Below are 18,430 nucleotides of genomic sequence, written 5' to 3'. Positions count from 1 at the left end.
GTAGGATCCAGAGTTTGGAGATTACCAATGTCTTTGTTTATAAGTTCCATGGAACGTATGTTCCATGGCCTTGCAGACCAGACTCATCAGGCTAATGGGGCGGTAGTTCCCAGGGTCCGTGGTGGCTCCCCCCATGTGGAGTGGAATAACCGCTGCTGTGCGCCATTCAGCAGGCACAAAGCCTGAGGTGAGGCTATGATTGAACATGGTACTTAGGTGGGGTGCCAGTTCGTTCTGTAGTTCGTGTAGAACGCAGCCTGGGATGTTGTCTGGTCCCATGGATGCTGTGTTCTTGGCTTTGGAAAGTGTGGTTTTTACCTGTGCAGCCGTGATTACAGGAACTTTGCATTCTTCCTGTATAGAGATGGGCTCTTTAGGGGGTGAGAGGGGGGTAAAGTTAGCACTGAACCTATCTGCCAGGATGTTGGCAATATCAGTGGGGTCTGTATATTTAGTGCCATTGTGCTGTAACTCAGAGCAGATCTGAGTGTTGCCACTGAGATTCTTGACATAGCTATAGAATGCTTTGTGGTTGTCTCAAAACTCCAATCTTAAGGTCTTGACTATATGAAATTTTAAGTTTTGAAACTTTGAGCTTCCAAAGTAAACTGGTATATATATATATATCTATCTATATATATATATATATATATATATATATATATATATATATATATATATATATATATATATATACATATATATATTTATATTTATATATACAGACACACACACACACACACACACACACACACACACACACACACACATACACACACACACACACACACACACACACACACACACACACACACACACACGTACACATGCATACACACACACACACGTGTGTGTGTTTGTACTAAAAAAAAAAAAAAAAAAAACATACAGCATTCAACCTTGATATACATACATCTGATATCTGCTAATATAATGGTAGTCTGAGCATATTACCCAATCACCCATTAGTACTTGTTGCATACTTGTAACAAACATTATAGGACTACATGAGAGTACACTTGTGATACTTGGTGTATTCCAGAAGGGACATGCACAGGTAAAGTGAAATATATTCAACATTCATTATGTTAACACATATGTTTTAGCAACCACAGGTATAGTGAATATTATGGACACGTAATATATATAATAATATATTAAGTTGGAGTTCCTTTCCACTTTTTCAAATGTATTATATCATTGCTTTTTGGCAAGTATTTCTAATCTTTTGAATGGTGTGTTCTGGATTTGATATAGTCTATTGTTTATTGTATTTGTGTAGTACCGCTATGATACAGATGTGCTTATGGTGTTGTTATTGGGTATGTATACAGCTATGCTCTTCTGACTGCTGCATGTTGTGATATGGTTTATGAGAAGCAGTGCTGTAATGATATGTACTGATGACATGTGACCAGAAACTGAATAACTACATAAAGGATACAACTTAGTACACAGCTTATGGATAACACAACCATTATTTTGCATATTACTCAGGAATCTTTGTCACACAGCTATAATAATGTTCATCTATTTGTGTAAGAAGACCTCATAGGCAATATGCAAGCTGAAATACCAAATTTCTGAAAGTCCACGTTCCAAAAGAGTGAAAAAAATGCCTGAAAAACAAAAGGGGAAAATCCTTTTTTGTGTTTTTTGCAGAGGGCAAGTTCCCCTTTATCCCCACACCCCCAAACTTACATATCAACTTCATGGTCACACCAACTCGAAGAAGAGAAAAATCTCCCTTAAAAGTTAATCATTACTGGTACACAGTTAAAACTTACAGCAGCAATTGTTTCCTATGAAAAAAGTATTCTGCATTATACCATTATTTTTTTTCTGTAGGCTACTGACAGTTAAACAATTTCACCTCGAGCATGTATAGGGAAGCCAGCTGAACGCATCTATTGTACAAGTTCAAATTGCTGTGTGAATAACACTATCTTTATTTCAAACTGCCTGCCAAATCAACTTGAGTTAAAAGTCAGAAAGGGACCCTCTAACATAAAGTATGTTCTTTAACTTGTGATAAAAGTCAGAAAGGGACCCTATAAAATAAAGAATGGTCTTCTACAATAATTAGTATATCAAGGACACTCCAGTAATACAACAACAGAAAGCACCTTTAATTCCAAGCTATAACAAATGTCCACCTCTATTAGCTATACAAACATCTTGCCACCAGAAAAAAAACATATACCTGTCTACAACATATTCTAAGGTTATTCATTGCAAATCTGGTTACTACACTGCCTAGTAAACATAATGCAAGTTGAACTTTATATGACTTGTGCATGCCACGGCTGTCGGTATATTATGTAGCACATAGTTACACTTATATAATCATATAAACTGTTTTACAAGTATGCAGCAAGTAGTCTTGCATAATAAAATAATGTGTTAGCCACAATTGAATGTCGTTTCCCATTTCCCTACTCATATAACTACATTTTACCATCATGACAAAACCTATCATAATAGTATGTGATAAGGGGAAATAAAGCTTCTGATACTCTTCAGGAATGGTATGTGAGTATATAGTTTTACAATCCATGTCAGTACTAGCATGAATGAATCACTTCTAACTTTCTGTCACACATTGCTTTAGATGGTTCACTGTTGAATACTCTATACACATGTTGCTCATTCCACTTAACCATGACATGCTAACAGATAGCTTTATGCATATCCAGGCATGACCATACTCCACAGCATTCTACCTGTGATATTCTAGATGTACCTGCAATGTCCAGGCTTGTGCAATTACACTCGCTTCTGAGGTAAGTCCTATATGTATATTCCTCTGCAAGACTTTTTTTGTAACAAATCCATGGAGGTTATTTGGGTAGGGCTGACTTTTGTGGGTTTGGGCTGAATTCTGAGAGTGTGTATCTTCTTTAAGCCCTCTTTTCCCTGCTAGTAAGAGAAGAGTGAGTCTGGAGGCCTTCACTGACACTCATACAGGATGGCCTGAAGCAGTGCTAGAAGACCCCTAGCCCCATGTCCTGACATGATACGAAAGACAAATTGTGAGCTACTAGGTATGGCCTCTCCATCCCCTACAAAGTGACATTTCTTCATTACCTGCACATTCCCTTAGTCCAGATGCCATTTAAGGTTCTAGTCATGACCAAGACCATGAACCACAAGAATCACCCGCCTTACTCCAGCATATTGTAATACATTAGAAGTGAGCAAGCAAAGCCTCATAACTCCTTTCCCTACCGGTTCGTATGGGTGCCTAAACTGCATAAATAAATCCTGGTCTAGTGCATTTTCAGGGCTTCATCCCTCTACATCAATGTAGCTGATGTGTGCTACAAGACTTGCAGACTTTGGCACATGCTATTGGAGCAGCAGGTGTTTGTGCATGGTATCAGTCCCTGACAAGATTTGTAACATACCTCTCAACGTCTTAGCACAAGAACTCTAGGAAAAGCCAAAAATAATAGTGGAACAAAGGCCCAAAAATAGGGACAGATTTTAAATATTGTTCATATATACTTAGAAAGTTGCTAAAACAAACAACCACATTTGTGTTAGCATGTATTTTTTGAAGGACATGAAGTCTGAACCTCAAATGTATGTCACTATTTAGTGAATTCAGTACTCACTGATTTAAATGAAAACCACAAATGTTATGAGAACTAGACCAAAATATGAACAAAAATCTGGACAGTTGAGAGGTATCATTCAAAAATATCACATGCTAATGAGGAGTGGACCATTAATAATATGTGGTAGTGCCAATATTTCATACAAGTCTGTAGTATTGTAAAACACACACATATATGAGATTATTACTCCTACATAGGGAGATAGTGCAGTTGCCTGATACCACAGTATACCCACTTATCTATCTTATCAGTGCCACTAGGCTGTATCACAATTTGCCTGTGAGTTGTATCCTGCCATGCATTGTTGTGAAATCTTTTTGCATGGAAGGCAAAACTTGTATATTGTGAAAAGTCTACATTTGTGAAGCTTCCTTCTCAAGGTGTTTAACGTAGATGAAAATCTTCCTTTTGTAATGCTTATTGTGGCCACCTCCTGAGTGTACTCCTGCATATATTTCCACATATGTTTGTTGACTCCAGTTATGTTAAGTTCTAAGCTAGTAAGCTTCTTGCCATCCAGAACTATCCATGATGATATGCCCCACACCAATAACACATATAAAGAGCTGCATGTGTATGTGGCTATAAAGAAAGATTTATCTGTATGAAGATCAGATTGAGTTTTCTCTTACATTTCTCTCTCTCTCTCTCTCTATATATATATATATATATGTGTGTGTGTGTGTGTGTGTGTGTGTGTGTGTGTGTGTGTGTGTGTGTGTGTGCATGTATACGTGTGTGCTTTTGCATTATCTATCTATATATCTATATGTATCTATATTAATATCTCTCTCTCTCTCTCTCTCTCTCTATATATATATATATATATATATATATATATATATATATATATATATATATATATGGGTCTACCTGAGATGGTCGACAAGCCATTTGATCAACACTCATTTGGTCGACAGTTCATTTGGTCGACAGGCAGATTTGCCCCCTTCCCCAATGTTGTGTGACTCTGGAGTTGATATATATAGTTGGGGGGGGGTGTGGGGGGCGAAGCCCCCACATAAAACTGCTTGTCGACCAAATGAACTGTCGACCAAATGAGTGTCGATCAAATGGCTTGTCGACCATCTCAGGTAGACCCATATATATATATATATATATATATATATATATATATATATATATATATATACATATATATATATATATATATATATATATATGTGTGTGTGTGTGTGTGTAAATGAGTATACTAATGTTCATCTACTAACCCATACATCGGCCTTCTAAATATAAACTGCAAAATGACAACAAAGTGAACATCAACAAGCTAACACACATGCACTGAGAAAGAGCCTTGGTGCATGCAATCTTAAACTTAAAAATAATTTTTTTGTTTGTTTTTTTGCAGGGATTCAAGCCCTCTTGCACTCCCATGTGCGGGTTGTGCTCCCACTCCCTGCTAATTATATGTACTTACCCAGAGATCACACAATATCGTAGAAAAGGTATATGTAGTGAGGTGCAATAGCTGTCCAGCCTTGGAGATGAGCAGGATTCATAAATACCAACACAAAGTATAGCAATCACATTGGTGGCATTAATAGCACAATATTTAGTAGTCATTAAATGTCTCCATTCAACATGTAGAGCTGCAAAACAAGGAAGCATGCAGAGATGAAGTACATGCTAATTAACCAATCCAATATACCACAGCTATTCAAGAAGCTATAAAGCATTCACGTACACTTGGTGTAGGCTTTTGCCATGTGCACCAAACCTTTTTAGAACACAGGTATGATTACACTTCGCAAAAAAAAAATGTGTTAGGGGTTGATGGTGTTATTATTATGCTGTATGTGCAATAGCCTTCAAATCAGGGTCCTGCTGCTGCTGCCAGACCTCAGGCAAGAAGAAGAAAGATGTTTAGACCCCATTTAACTTCTCATAGACCACATAAAACAGAAATTGTTGACAGATACAAGGTGGACAGGGAAACTCTTGTTGAAATATGCTGCACCCACCTGAGGTCACAGGGAAATAGTGGAAAACCATCTCAGTGGAAACAAAGGTATGTTTAACATAATATACTAGCAACTGGTATTTTTCAGAGAACCACAGGGAATATATTAGTGGTGTCACAGTCATCAGCTTCTAGAATGTTACATCAGCTTTTAAATGCAATGCTACTAGATGCAAGGGAGCATATCTGTTTCTGACAAACACCACAAGAGAGAACAAGAACCATGGTGGAATTGTATGCAATAGCACACTTCCCTGAAGTTTTGGGGACCATTAAAGATTGCACAAACATAGAAATAAAACTCCCACCTGGGGAACAGGGAAGGAGGCACATTGAGAGAAAAAGTTTCCACTCTATAAACTTTCAGGTTGTTTGAATGCCCAAGAGATCATCTACACTGTCTGTGCAGGTAAGCCAGGCAGTTTCCAGGACTCACACATATGGCATACTTGTGAGCTGTACACCAGATTTGCTAGGGGTGACATTACTGAAGAACATCTATTGGTGGGTGCAGATTATGCACTGGTGCTCTAGCTCACGACACCCATGAGAAACTCATACAACCCAACCAAGGATACAATGAGGTCTACACTCAAACTAGGAATATAATAGTACATGTATTTGGATTGCTTAAATCAAGGTTCCAATGCCTAGACACATCAGGAGGTGCATACATTATGGTCTGGGCACCTGTAATGAAATACTTACAGTCTGTGACATGTTACACAATATCATTCTCTGGAAGCAGCTTTAACAAGGACAGCAAGGGGTAGGACTACAGGCAGGGCCAGCAGCAGGTACAGATAAGAAGCCAAGAGAGAACTACCAGCTGCAGATGGTGCTGGCTGGTAGATGGAAGTGTGCACAGTATGCCCTGGCTGTGGCTAAGAGACAAAGAATAGTATACACACACACACACACACACACACACACACACACACACACACACAGGCGCACACACACACACACACACATACACAGGCGCACACGCCACTCACTACCTAGGTCAAAGACTAAGATCCCACGCACATACACATAGGGAGAATGATGTTTCTCAGACACCACACGCTTAACTTCACCACCTAATGGCTGTGTTCTGATAACATCGGAGAGGGACAACCCTCAAGCACACAACTGTAACCTGCAGCAATGACAAAAGGAAAGTGTGGAACATGTTAAGATATATACATATATATATATATATATATATATATATATATATATATATAAAACAAACTAATTGCTCCCTAAGGAGATATGTATATTCCCCTAGACAGAGTCTTTTATCTGTTATGCACACCTGTGTCAGTAATATCTCCTTTGTAAGATGTTTGCAACACAACAGAAAAGGTACGTATCAGAAGCAATAGTTTGTATCAAGCATTTCAAGTGACCACTGCCATAAAACATGGAACTGGTCAATTATACCCTCATTTGCACAACTATACATAGAAGCAAGACTGATGTATCTAGTACTTCCAATGCAGTGAAATATGATGTAGGGCAACAATGTAGCAGCAAGCAGACACAAATTAGTAGAACAAGAAATCAGAATATTTAGCTATGCAATACATATTGTTAAATCCAATCTTGTGAATAAACAAGCATCAGCTATCCACTGTGTGCACCAGATACGCAACCCAAAGACATGTGCAAAGGGCAGGGCAGAGGCATCATAATTAGCAAAGGATGGGTGTGGGGAGTAGGAGGGCAAGGCTGACACCATAAAAGTGAGTGTGTGTGAGTAAGAAACATGAATCTCTCAAGGTATACAGTATTCAGGCCAGTGACAACAGATGTATAGCACTCACAGTGCTGTTTGGATAGCTTGCATTTGTGTAAAGTGGTACGGGCAAGTGAATTTTGTTTTCTATATGTGTGTCTGCATGAACACAATCAAGCACTGTGCTAGCACTACATCGTGGCATCTTACACAGGTGTGAGCTGTGCATGGTAGATTACTCAGTTCAGAGTTGTCACGCCTGACCACAAGAACGACCTCTGCCATGAGTTGCACTGATACTTCCATAGCCCTGGCTGGAAGTTGGGGTGCTACCTAAATGGGAGCAATATCTGCTAGATAAGCTCTCATCATGACTATATTCAGAACCACTACCCCATGGCCTGCCATGTCTGGGTGTGGACACTACAATCACTGATGGACAATTGGATATAGTGTCACTGTGGGAGTGGGATCGTGCATGGCCACACTTCCTAACACCAGGAGATGGAGCAGCTGTCTGGCCACCTGGTTACACACCTTCCCCCAACAGATATACCATCAGACAAACTCCCTAATCCAGTTTGTCATTCATCCTGTATAAAGAGTTGCCAACATGTTTCAGGGAGTCGCTCACGTTAGAATGCATAACATTCAGTAGTCACGCTATCTCCTCCAAGACCTGCGAGAAATAAGCTTGTGCCTCCACTATGGTCCTACACATATGCCGGGTGGCGGATCTGCAACCATCATAGCCAAACCAGCCTGATCAACTGTGTCATCGTCAAGATGTCCTATATCAGAGATTTCTGTGTCCTGGATATGCATAGACATACTAGCTGTGTCTGAGACATGGGCAGGGCATGTGAGGGTCAGAATCTCCATATCAGACTACCTCTCTTCTTCCCCCAGACTGTGCCTTTTCTTCACCACCATCATCATCAGAGGCTACCAATACGCTGACATCAGGTGGTAGGAGTTCTACAGTGCTGCTGTCAGGATCACATATGATAACAAGCAATAAATACAACAAACAGAAAAAGGGAGAATAAAACTGATCATATATTTTCCTTATAATTAAGGTATGTTAAATGTCATAACATATACTAAAGCTACAAAAATGTTACTGTCATATAATCAACAATCTGGCTTATATAAAGTATTAACAATAACTAAATCTGTGCTTAAGGTGTGTAGGTGGGCTGGCAGCCTGCAATCCAGAAGTGCTAGTATGAGAGGAATGGAAAGGAATGAAGTCTGCTAAGTATCACAATGCAAATGAAACAAGAAAAAGAGAGCACTCCACTTCACAAGTGCAGATTAAAGAGGCTTTCATAAAAAAAAAAGTTAGTGAACATTTAGCTGCCCCCATGCCAAAGTAAATGCCACTTTTTCTGTATATATATATATATATATATATATATATATATATATATATATATATATATATATATGTATATATAGATATATAGATATAGATATATAGATATATATAATATATAGCTATATATATATGTATATATAGATGTGTGTGTGTGTGTATATATATATATATATATATATATATATGTATATGTATATATGTATATGTATATATATATATATATATATATATATATATATATATATATATATATAATGATATAGACATACAGATAGATATAGATATATATGTGTGTGTATAAGACATCTGAGATAATTTTGCTTCTTGCATACCTGGAAAGTTATCATGTGACACTCTGGGTCTGTTATCCACATCTGCATCAACATCAAGGATTCTGGTGGGACCGTCTGGTAAGCTTTCTCGATATCGGATAGAAGACAGGAACTCTTCAGTTTCAGTTTGTAGTGGTTCGGTAGCAGGACTGCCCCCATAGCCACATGTTCCCAGGCAATTGCAATGGCCATATGGTGGGCAGGGGTTATCATGTCAGTTTCCCGGTGGTTTATCTGTGAGTAAGATCTTGCATTGCCTCCAAATGCATTAACTACCACATCCTGTCTCAGACAAATTGGTCTCATCTACCTCTCCCTAACAGAAAACCTCCATGGTAACATAAGGCCTGGATAATTACCTCATTTTCTGCATATAAGGTGGTTTACAGAGTACAGAGAGTACAGATGTCTTCTTGGGTGTAATATCCCTGTATAAGAAGAAACAAAAAACAGACGCACATAATTGCATATATATAATGAACATACAGGATGGCTCTCAGCTCAGTTCTGCTTGGCTGTCTCAACCAACATGCACAAAAACAATTTCTGCATGTTAAATGTTCACTCATGACTACACACAAGTTAGCCCCAAAGCCACCAGTCCCCCAGTCATCCTCAACAATGCTCAATCAACCCTCAATCCCTCTACACCCAATCCACCCAACAACCTTGCCAATCCTCCCACACCCAATCAACTCCCCACCAACCTCTCATTTAGATAGCCCCCCAAGTTCCCAATCCTCCAATCACCCCACCAACTCTCAATCAACCCACAATGCTCCAACACCCAGTCCCCCCAACAACCCCACCAGTCCTTCCACACCCAATCCACTCCTAACTGACCCCCATTTCCCCCACCAAAGCCCAAAAAAGAAGTTAATTTAAAAATCAAAGATCAGCACAGATCTTGTAACACTTCTGTAATGCATATAACACAAATGTAAACTGTATAATGCATTGCTGCATTAATAATACAAATGCAACATTAGAAAATAACACCGGAATGTTACAAATGTCATATCCACCACTGTGAAGTTCAGTCTGGTGTAAATACAAAAACAACACTTTTTTTTCTTTCCCTGCTAACACAGATAAAAACCCCAGACCTTAATATATGCTTACAATTCAATAATCTGCAATAATTATGAAAACATGACAAACAGAATAACATAATAATAATAATAAATTGGTCGTAACATTTCATAGCATAATTGTAGACATGCAAACATGTCTATGGCAAAAGGAAGGGAGACAAGTAAATAAATCTGAAATCATACAAATGCTTTTAAGTGGTCAATGGACTTCACCTTTTAATGTTAAACTAAAAGCACTACTGAAGAAATAGCAACATACCTTAAGAGTACACCATTGTAGAAATAGGCAACTCTCCCAAAGTCTTGTTTTACTATCAGTATTGAGCACTGTGTTTCAAAACACAACCCCCAGTAGAATACAAGGGTATTAACTACACCATTACTTTTATATATAGTGCAGAGTCAGTCCTGTGAGCTCGGTGATTATGCAAATGAGGTGTCAAATCATTAGTTTTCCTGAATACAGAAGAACTACACTATGTTTCGAGAATATAAACATGATGTAAAGATCTACATGCTTACATGCACACACCCTAGCGAAGCAAGGACCAATATTGAGAAGTGTTTCCTGTCAATGGCTTGCAGATGTCTTTGACTACCCTATCTGAAGGAGCAATCAGCTTTCACATGCTCCCCTCTTTGCTGTATACCTACTAAGGGTGTATAAGGGAGAAGAGACTTAAAAAAAGGACTGCAAGGACTAATGTAGGGGAACAATAGTGCTAACATTCAAATGCTGGCTTAAATGACCACAATTATTAGCAAGTAGTAGGAAAGGTTGCTCGTATTGAAGGGAGTACTATAACCATTGTTAAAGATAACATGTGACATGAAAACCGAGATAAAGTTGCTATTGTGAAAGGATAGATAATCAAAGGATGTATCAGACAGAAAAAAGGATACATTTGCAGTGATTGCAGTCTTTGTTTAATATCATTTGAGTACAAGCATATGCTGTTTGCAACATCCCAATCATGCAGACATTCACAGTCAAATGCAAAAAGAACTTTCATAACTTGTTTCTGTTGCACTTTCAATGTGACTTGATAACAATGTCACATTAGCATTACAATGTAAACTCTTTATCACCTTGCTAATACAGGTCTTTGTTTGTGGCAAGTCTGGGGAATATGGTGAAATTACTGCTTTCAATACTCTTGTTTGTGGGTTCAAATCCATGCAGCTTCCTGTTGCAAAGTAACACATTTGGTCCAACATGTAAATTTAATTATCTACAATGTTTAATATTGTTTTTCTTCTGACATTTGTGTATCACTTGTCATGGCTTAAAAAATAGATAAGCCTGCCATAAGTAGTGCAAACCAGATAGGTGGCATTGTGTGGCCATCAGCTCTCTGTATAGTACTCAGGGAAGAAAATACATCTGACAATTTACTTTCTTTGTGGTATAAGGTATAAGTACAATGAAATTCTAGATGAAGTATATCTGATGAAAGACTGAAATCTGCTGACATGATACTTTTACAAAGGAAAGTCTAAATATATATTCCATCACATTTTGTGATACCATTGTGTTGTTTAAAAATCAACTGCTGTTACCGTTGCTAACAACATGTGATCATTAGTCTGTCCACTTTAACATAATATATCATTACCTACAATTCTGATAATGTATTCCACAAAGTACACGTTTGATGTTCCAAGGAGATGTGAGAAAGAAGATTTGTTCACTTGAATGTACTTCTTCCTACGGACATTGGTACATATACCCATGCATTGCATTGTATTCACTGTTTGTAGTTTCCCTAACATATATTACCTTTCTATTGGTTTTTTTTCTATTTTCTCTCCACTTGGCATCATGGAAACATGGTTCATTACCTAAGGAAAAAAGAGAAAAAAATAGTTTAAGCTGCCTTATGTAGGGCAAACACACTTGGCAATGTTGCATGTGTCCCTGCAATAGGAAGAGTAAATGTACCTGACAGATGTCAAAGTCTGTGCTACAAGGTGTAATTGAAGTGAATTGAGAAAGGGGGCACACAAAGCATTGTTTGAATCCTGTGTAGAGATCACATTGTAATTTATCACAATATGTATTTTTTTTATTTATCTTCATTTTAAGTTGCATTTGCTGCTTTCCTTGTAGTGCACAAACATGGTGCACTACCTAAAGACAAAAGTGAAAAGTTTAGTTTAGGCTTCCTTATGTAGTTCAAAAACATTTGGCAACATTGTGCTTTTATCAGCACTCTGGACAGTACTGAGATGAGAAATTCCACCTATCTGTAGTACAATGTGTGAGGGCAGAGACTTTTGATAAACAATACAACCTATTAAGGGTTTGAATCCAGCTCCAAGATACTTTTTTTAAATTATGAACACAACTGTAATTGTAAAGAAAACTTTTCAGTGACTATGGGAGTAGTCCTGCTATCTCAGACCCATTTCTTGCAAGTAATGTATCAGTAAGCCTTGCATAATGAAAATGTTTTATTTGGCATATGCAAATAATATTTCAGAGATATACACAACTTAATGAATGCCCACCTTGCTAGACATGACACTGAACATATTTCATGTGAAATGCACTTGCATATGAATGATGGGCACAGTACTTTTGTTATAATCATGACATCACATATCCCAACTATGTGTATACGACACTTAAGTCTTCTGAAGTATGCATGTAACAGACTGACTTGTACTGATGGTCACATCCAAATGCATCCATGGAAAACATGTTTACTCGCATAAGAATTACTTTTACATAAGTATGCATTCTAAGACAGGATTACTTACACACACACACACACACACACACACACACACACACACACACACACACACACACACACACACACACACATACACACAGACCTCTCTGAAGTGCACCTCCATTCATTCAGATGTCACTAATTGTCAAATTTCAATTGTGTAAAGTTAGTTCTCCTGTGGCATGTCAGTTAATACATTAAATTGCAATTGTTGCTTCTTTTATCCCATGGCCCTTGTGATTCCCAGTGGTTACAATAAAATTTAAACATTGGGTAAACCTCATCCTGGTAATATGTCAGAATTCAGCCATCTTTCACTTTCCACAGTGCAACCCTTAAAATCCATGCCAGTAAGCAGTCCAATGTTGAACACTGGAACCTGTGATAATGACTTGAGCATCAAACATGCCACAGCTCAATTCCATGTTTCACATCTTTACTTTTATCTGCTGTAAGTAGTGGCAATATGTCTGCCACAGAGTCTACCTGCTTTAAATCACACAAATGCAGTTGGCAGGGCTGTGCATGTTTGAGCAATACCAGTAACATGCAACATCTGAATTAAGAGCCAGTTCAGATATATTTTGTTAATTTGACTTTTGCAGACATGGCTGGCGAGGGAGAGAATGGTGCTAAATTTAGAGCAAAAGGTGGGGTGTTGAAGAGTCCAGGTTATTTGTGTCACTCCTCATGCACTGCTACAGCCATAACCTGCTACAGGGGGATTATACTGGGTCACAGTATAACGCTGAGCATAAAATAGAATTAGAAACAGTCACACATCTTGTTGCTGGGTGTGATGCACTAATGGCAGAAGGCCTGTACAGTGAACGGCATAATAATGTGTCAAGACTGTTGCACTGGGGATTGTGTAAACAATATAATATTGAAGTAGCTGAGAAGTATTGGAAACATGAGCCACAGAGCATCATAGAAAATGATGAAGTTTATATCACATGGGATCACCCATTAGCAACAGTTCAAAGGATAGATGCTAGATATAGTGGTCCATGAAAAGAAGACAAAAGTAACATTGATCATTGAAATTGCTAAACCCAGTGATTACAGTGTCTTATCTACAGAGAGACAAAAAGTCATAAAACACCAGGATTTGCAAGCAGAAATGCAGGCAATGTGAAAGAAAATACCCAGACAGTTCCAATACTAGGAGGAGCAATGGGTCTCGTTAAAAAGAAATTACAGTCGTATTTAGATATGTTACCTTTACATGTAATGCTGTATGAATTTCAGAAGGAGTTAATTCTACGCACATTGCAAGTGTTGTGAAGAGCTCTTTTGGCTAACATCAAAGATTGAAAGAATAATAATTTCATGAACTTTAATCATACTTTGACTTAGGAATGGGGTCCATTCCTATCATGGTATTAGAAATGCAATAGTTTTGGAGAGATTAACAAGAAATAATACAAGAAACACTGGGCCATTTGGAAAAAAAGGGGGCAACTGAGGAACTCTGAAAATATAAAGGAAAAAAACCTAGAGATTTTTGAACGATATAAAAAAGAAACATGGACATGGGAAAGAAAGTGTGATCTGATTAGTTCAAAAAAAGCAGCTCTAAAGATATTTCAAGAGAAATACAGGCAAAGGCACTCAGATATGGAAATTTCACAATACAAAAAAATAAGATTAAAAGAGGGAGCATAGAACAGAAGATTAGAAAAATGGAAGTTAAACAAATAGAAGCTGAAGTTATGGAATACCTGTAAAGTGAAAGATTTAGTGTAGAAAGTGTAACACAGGTTATATTACAGCATGATGGAACAATCCCCCAGATTTACTATTCTTCCATGCAGGGCTAGCTTAGCCCTGCACAGAAGCGGCTGTTTAGGAGCAAGATAGCAGCACACCATGCATATTAATGAAGGTGCACTGCCTGAGCTCCTAATTTTACACAGAGCATGTAAGAGTGCAGGGGGCGTGTCTGAGAGCAGAGCTCTCAGAATATACACACCCCTGCAATGAAGAACAGCAGAAAGCCCTAAAAGAATGATTGAGACCGCTCATAGGTGGCTGCATAACCCCAGTAACATCCCCCACATGTACAACAGCAATAGTAAACACAAACAATATAAAGATACTTTTTTTTTATGAAACAGATTACATTTAACCGTAGGTGCGCAGGTTTGCCCATCGCTTAGCTAAGGTTAATGCAGCTTAAATGGCAGAAGAGGATAAAAAGGAAGGTATATGCAAATGAAGCAGTATAGCAATAGTGTAGTGGTCAGAGCATTCACCTTACGAGCAAGCATTCTCAGTTCAAGTCCCACTGCAACACATTCCATTTTCCATGTCAAATCACGTTATGACCAATATTTTAGTTGCATAACCTACTAAATAACATATGTTTGTGAACTGGAGTACTACATTAAATGCAGATGTGAGATGTCAGTGTCATAATGCTGCAAACTCCACAGATAATCACATGAGCCCCATACAGTATATGTATACAGGAATTAGGGATACAAATGGAAGGTAAAATGTGTAATGAATGATAACTCCATACAGCTTCCAAATCCCCCACCTTCCCAAGAACCATTAGATATTACTGTCTAAATTAGTGCAGTGGTAAGCAGGAGTAAGCAGTAGTAAGCAAGTGTAAGCACTATTAAGCAGTAGTAAGCAGGAGAAAGCATATGTAAGCACTAGTAAGTGTGTTTAAGCCCGTTTGCATGGGGGTAAGCAATGCACATGCAGCATATTTAACCGAAGGTTAGCATAGCTTACCCTTGCTCAAACCCACTTACAAGTGCCTTAATCACTCTGTATCCAGCAGCCACTGTTCTGCCCAGCAACAAAATAAACAGCCTGGCAGGTCTTGAACCCAGAGCCCTATACACTATAGTCAAAGTAGTTAACCACCAAGCCATCACAGCAGTACATAAGACTGAGGTATTACCAAACAAACCCTCACTATAGTAAAATCAAACTGAACATGGGAAAGGAATCAGTATACAGTCATATGTTCTATAACCTACTACATAACATAAATATGTGAACTGGAGTACAGAAGTAAGTCCAGATGTGAGGTGTAATTGTAATAGAGTGTTGAAATCCCCTATTAAACACAAGGACCGAATACAGTGTACATACACATGAATCGTGGATACTATATATATATATATATATATATATATATATATATATATATATATATATATATATATATCTACCTTACAAGCTCGACACTTCACAAGATCGACATTTAGAATGACGAGACCACAAGACCGATGGAGCAGATAACCGACAACTTGTAATCTCAACATAAAACACTGACATGGGAAATGTGTGAGTGCAACTCGATAAGTATAAGATAGTGAGGGATTTAGGGTTAGGGTACGGGTAAGGTGAGTGTGCAATAGTGAGGGACTTAGGGTTAGCATGCAGGTAAGGTAAGTGTGTGATAGTGAGAGGTTTAGGGTTGGGGGGATTAAGTGAGTTAGGGTTAGGGTGCAGGTAAGGTAAGCGTGCAATAGTGAGGGACTTAGGGTTAGGGTGTGGCTAAGGTAAGTGTGCAATAGTGAGGGACTTGAGGGTTAGGGGCGGATTAAGTGAGTTAGGGTGCGGGTAAGGTAAGTGTGCGATAGTGATGGACCTTAGGGTTAGGGTTTGGGTTAAGGTTAGTGCATAGACAGTTGTGTGTAAGGTGTAGTGTAGGTTTTTAGGTTGTTGGTGTGTTTGTGTTGTGTGTGTGTTGTGTGGAACAGCGAACCTTTTGTTTTGTTAACAGTCTGGATTGTGGTTTGTCGGGCATGTGAACTTTCATGTTTTTGCAGTTTCATTCTTGTAGTCTCATCATTCTAAATGTCGATCTTGTGAAGTGTCGAACTTGTAAGGTAGATCTATATATATATATATATATATATATATATATATATATATATATATATATATATATAATGTAATGAATAATAAATTAATGCCAAAAAGCAAGTATAATGCAAAGCAAATATTAAGCAATGCTAAGCATTGCACAGGCCAGGTTAGTAGGTGTAAGCAATGTGTAGGCCAGCTAACTCAATTTCCCCAGTGGAATACCCCCTTAAACACTGCCAACCTTGGGTAAGCAGGTTTGCCCATAGCTTAGCCTTTTCAAAACCATCCAATCATGGCAAAGTGTGGAAAATTGGCCCTACTTAAACTCAGCAGGCGGGAATACATCTCATAACTGGTTGTAGCTTCCCCTTGCAGGCACCATGTCAGGAAGGGGAGAAGGAGTGCACTTTCAGATGCAGCGCTGGGACATCCAGGACTACAGAGTCATGGCAGGACTCCTTGTCAAAGACTATGAGCAGAGACTGCTGCAGGGCCAGTAGCAGGGTTCCCAATATAAGGCAGAAGCCTGGGACCATCTCGCCCATGACTTCTCCAGTACCACTGGGATATCCCGAACTGGTGAGCAGGTCAGGCATCACTATGCTGACCTGAAGTGGTGAAAGGGGGATCTCTTGGATCAGTGGATCCAAGAGGCTAGAACGGCAGGGGTTGTCCCAGCTCTGTGTATGTACCACACCACTACCTGTTTAATAATTGCCAGCTCATGTATATTATGGATAGGTATGGCTAAATATTCCTTTTATGTCCTTCACAGTGGCAAGTGAGTGGGCCGTGAACCAGGAGGCCCATGGATGTTGCCTGGAGAGGTTGCAATGTGAGGCAGGTTAGTAATACTCTTGCATGTACTGTCATAGGAAATAAATCTAAAGGTATTAGTAAGTTAATTGCCAGTATAAAACCTGTATTGTTTAAGGCAAGTACAGCATACACCGGAAAATATGGCAGGAAGAGTCTCATATAGTTTGTATGTAAATAAAAGCATAATAGCCTGACAATAAAGATCTAACTGCTGGACTGCAGGTGTATATTCTGGTATCATATGGTAATGTAGATTAGCAATCACTTAATAGTACTGTTGTATTAAGCACTGTTACCCACACTGTGCAGCATAAATAGAATGTGTAGGAATGTCTGTATATGACTGCTGTAATTCCCAGAGGTCTTTTAGTACAACTGAGAGACACATAGACAGAAAACAGTGAAAAGATAGACAACACAATCTGAATAGCACACGTAACTTAAGACGTGAACTGTTGTACTTTTAGCACACTCAGCCATGGTTCGAATCCTGGAAGTGGTAGTAGTCTGCATACAGAATCATACCCCACAACTGTACAGATATGTCCAGAAAGTCCAGTAAATTGGCCCATATCTGCTGCCTGTCACTCTGTCCCCCTGGGAAATCAGTGGGATGATCCCAGACGTATAGGCAGCAAACAAGAAATACAACTGATTGTCACACATATCTATAAGAACAAACCTGTCACTCTAGCAACTCCCCAAACTATTATGAGAGTAATAAGCCAAGTATGTCCTATCTACACCCCCATGTTATCAAGCTGTGACCAGAGTGTGTACAGTAACAGAGTGAGATGTATGTGCATAATAGTAATGTGAAATCTGGTACTTTGTGTGGCAACATTCAGGTAGTGCTAACACACATTGCTCCCACAGGTACATATACAAACACTGTGCCGAGA

Source organism: Protopterus annectens, chromosome 3.part0 (assembly GCF_019279795.1).
Source record: "Protopterus annectens isolate FY-2018-M chromosome 3.part0, PAN1.0, whole genome shotgun sequence".
NCBI classification, from domain to species: Eukaryota; Metazoa; Chordata; order Ceratodontiformes; family Protopteridae; genus Protopterus; species Protopterus annectens.
This window is presented reverse-complemented; position numbering follows the sequence as displayed.